Genomic DNA, 2,500 nt, shown 5'->3' on the forward strand with positions numbered 1-2,500 from the left:
CTGGAGTCTAGTTTGGCCTGCGTCATCTTCAAATAGGATCTTTTCAGTTGACCTGGCAGCTTACGGCCATACTACCCTTAAAACGCCTGATCTCGTCCGATCTCGGAAGCTAAGCAGGGGCGGGCCTGGTTAGTACTTGGATGGGAGACCGCCTGGGAATACCAGGTGCTGTAAGCTTTTTATGGTTTCTGCTCTTGCCTGACAGCAGAGGGTGCTGTTTGACACTTTTTGCTGGAGTCTAGTTTGGCCTGCGTCACCTTCAAATAGGATCTTTTCAGTTCACCTGGCAGCTTACGGCCATACTACCCTGAAATCGCCCGATCTCGGAAGCTAAGCAGGGGCGGGCCTGGTTAGTATTTGGATGGGAGACCGCCTGGGAATACCAGGTGCTGTAAGCTTTTTATGGTTTCTGCTCTTGCCTGACAGCAAAGGGCGCTGTTTGACACTTTTTGCCAGAGTCTAGTTTGGCCTGCGTTGCCTTCAAATAGGATCTTTTCAGTTGATCTTGCAGCTTACGGCCAAACTACCCTGAAAACGCCCGATCTCGGACGCTAAGCAGGGGCGGGCCTGGTTAGTACTTGGATGGGAGACCGTCTGGGAATACCAGGTGCTGTAAGCTTTTTATGGTTTCTGTTCTTGCCTGACAGCAAAGGGCGCTGTTTGACACTTTTTGCCAGCGTCTAGTTTGGCCTGCGTCACCTTCAAATAGGATCTTTTCAGTTGACCTGGCAGCTTGCGGCCATACTACCCTGAAAACGCCCGATCTCGTCAGATCTCGGAAGCTAAGCAGGGGCGGGCCTGGTTAGTACTTGGATGGGAGACCGCCTGGGAATACCAGGTGCTGAAAGCTTTTTATGGTTTCTGCTCTTGCCTGACAGCAGAGGGCGCTGTTTGACACTTTTTGCTGGAGTCTAGTTTGGCCTGCGTCACCTTCAAATAGGATCTTTTCAGTTGACCTGGCAGCTTACGGACATACTACCCTTAAAACGCCTGATCTCGTCCGATCTCGGAAGCTAAGCAGGGGCTGGCCTGGTTAGTACTTGGATGGGAGACCGCCTGGGAATACCAGGTGCTGTAAGCTTTTTATGGTTTCTGCTCTTGCCTGACAGCAGAGGGCGCTGTTTGACACTTTTTGCTGGAGTCTAGTTTGGCCTGCGTCACCTTCAAATAGGATCTTTTCAGTTCACCTGGCAGCTTACGGCCATACTACCCTGAAATCGCCCGATCTCGGAAGCTAAGCAGGGGCGGGCCTGGTTAGTATTTGGATGGGAGACCGCCTGGGAATACCAGGTGCTGTAAGCTTTTTATGGTTTCTGCTCTTGCCTGACAGCAAAGGGCGCTGTTTGACACTTTTTGCCAGAGTCTAGTTTGGCCTGCGTTGCCTTCAAATAGGATCTTTTCAGTTGATCTTGCAGCTTACGGCCAAACTACCCTGAAAACGCCCGATCTCGGACGCTAAGCAGGGGCGGGCCTGGTTAGTACTTGGATGGGAGACCGTCTGGGAATACCAGGTGCTGTAAGCTTTTTATGGTTTCTGTTCTTGCCTGACAGCAAAGGGCGCTGTTTGACACTTTTTGCCAGCGTCTAGTTTGGCCTGCGTCACCTTCAAATAGGATCTTTTCAGTTGACCTGGCAGCTTGCGGCCATACTACCCTGAAAACGCCCGATCTCGTCAGATCTCGGAAGCTAAGCAGGGGCGGGCCTGGTTAGTACTTGGATGGGAGACCGCCTGGGAATACCAGGTGCTGAAAGCTTTTTATGGTTTCTGCTCTTGCCTGACAGCAGAGGGCGCTGTTTGACACTTTTTGCTGGAGTCTAGTTTGGCCTGCGTCACCTTCAAATAGGATATTTTCAGTTGACCTGGCAGCTTACGGACATACTACCCTTAAAACGCCTGATCTCGTCCGATCTCGGAAGCTAAGCAGGGGCTGGCCTGGTTAGTACTTGGATGGGAGACCGCCTGGGAATACCAGGTGCTGTAAGCTTTTTATGGTTTCTGCTCTTGCCTGACAGCAGAGGGCGCTGTTTGACACTTTTTGCTGGAGTCTAGTTTGGCCTGCGTCACCTTCAAATAGGATCTTTTCAGTTCACCTGGCAGCTTACGGCCATACTACCCTGAAAACGCCCGATCTCGGAAGCTAAGCAGGGGCGGGCCTGGTTAGTACTTGGATGGGAGACCGCCTGGGAATACCAGGTGCTGTAAGCTTTTTATGGTTTCTGCTCTTGCCTGACAGCAAAGGGCGCTGTTTGACACTTTTTGCCAGAGTCTAGTTTGGCCTGCGTCGCCTTCAAATAGGATCTTTTCAGTTGATCTTGCAGCTTACGGCCATACTATCCTGAAAAAGCCCGATCTCGTCCGATCTCGGAAGCTAAGCAGGGGCGGGCCTGGTTAGTACTTGGATGGGAGACCGCCTGGGAATACCAGGTGCTGTAAGCTTTATATGGTTTCTGCTCTTGCCTGACAGCAGAGGGCGCTGTTTGACACTTTTTGCTGGAGTCT

The 2,500-nt window shown here is 51.6% G+C and overlaps 6 non-coding genes and 5 pseudogenes across 6 annotated transcripts; all 11 read left to right on the forward strand.

Moving 5' to 3' along the window:
- The first annotated feature begins 58 nt into the window (after positions 1 to 58).
- LOC131116462 (5S ribosomal RNA) lies at positions 59 to 177 on the forward strand. The gene has a single exon (XR_009123709.1). It is a non-coding gene; the product is annotated as a 5S ribosomal RNA (ribosomal RNA).
- Positions 178 to 289: 112 nt separating this feature from the next.
- LOC131113088 (5S ribosomal RNA) lies at positions 290 to 398 on the forward strand (annotated as a pseudogene).
- A 112-nt stretch (positions 399 to 510) lies between these two features.
- LOC131113767 (5S ribosomal RNA) lies at positions 511 to 619 on the forward strand (annotated as a pseudogene).
- A 112-nt stretch (positions 620 to 731) lies between these two features.
- Positions 732 to 850, forward strand: LOC131116878 (5S ribosomal RNA). Its single transcript, XR_009124113.1, has one exon. It is a non-coding gene; the product is annotated as a 5S ribosomal RNA (ribosomal RNA).
- Positions 851 to 962: 112 nt separating this feature from the next.
- Positions 963 to 1,081, forward strand: LOC131118712 (5S ribosomal RNA). The gene has a single exon (XR_009125868.1). It is a non-coding gene; the product is annotated as a 5S ribosomal RNA (ribosomal RNA).
- Positions 1,082 to 1,193: 112 nt separating this feature from the next.
- LOC131113089 (5S ribosomal RNA) lies at positions 1,194 to 1,302 on the forward strand (annotated as a pseudogene).
- A 112-nt stretch (positions 1,303 to 1,414) lies between these two features.
- Positions 1,415 to 1,523, forward strand: LOC131113768 (5S ribosomal RNA; annotated as a pseudogene).
- Positions 1,524 to 1,635: 112 nt separating this feature from the next.
- On the forward strand, positions 1,636 to 1,754 carry LOC131116879 (5S ribosomal RNA). The gene has a single exon (XR_009124114.1). It is a non-coding gene; the product is annotated as a 5S ribosomal RNA (ribosomal RNA).
- Positions 1,755 to 1,866: 112 nt separating this feature from the next.
- LOC131118713 (5S ribosomal RNA) lies at positions 1,867 to 1,985 on the forward strand. The gene has a single exon (XR_009125869.1). It is a non-coding gene; the product is annotated as a 5S ribosomal RNA (ribosomal RNA).
- Positions 1,986 to 2,097: 112 nt separating this feature from the next.
- Positions 2,098 to 2,206, forward strand: LOC131111716 (5S ribosomal RNA; annotated as a pseudogene).
- Positions 2,207 to 2,318: 112 nt separating this feature from the next.
- LOC131117349 (5S ribosomal RNA) lies at positions 2,319 to 2,437 on the forward strand. The gene has a single exon (XR_009124570.1). It is a non-coding gene; the product is annotated as a 5S ribosomal RNA (ribosomal RNA).
- The last annotated feature ends 63 nt before the right edge of the window (positions 2,438 to 2,500 follow it).

The sequence above is a fragment of the Doryrhamphus excisus genome, unplaced genomic scaffold (genome assembly GCF_030265055.1).
Source record: "Doryrhamphus excisus isolate RoL2022-K1 unplaced genomic scaffold, RoL_Dexc_1.0 HiC_scaffold_25, whole genome shotgun sequence".
NCBI lineage: Eukaryota > Metazoa > Chordata > Actinopteri > Syngnathiformes > Syngnathidae > Doryrhamphus > Doryrhamphus excisus.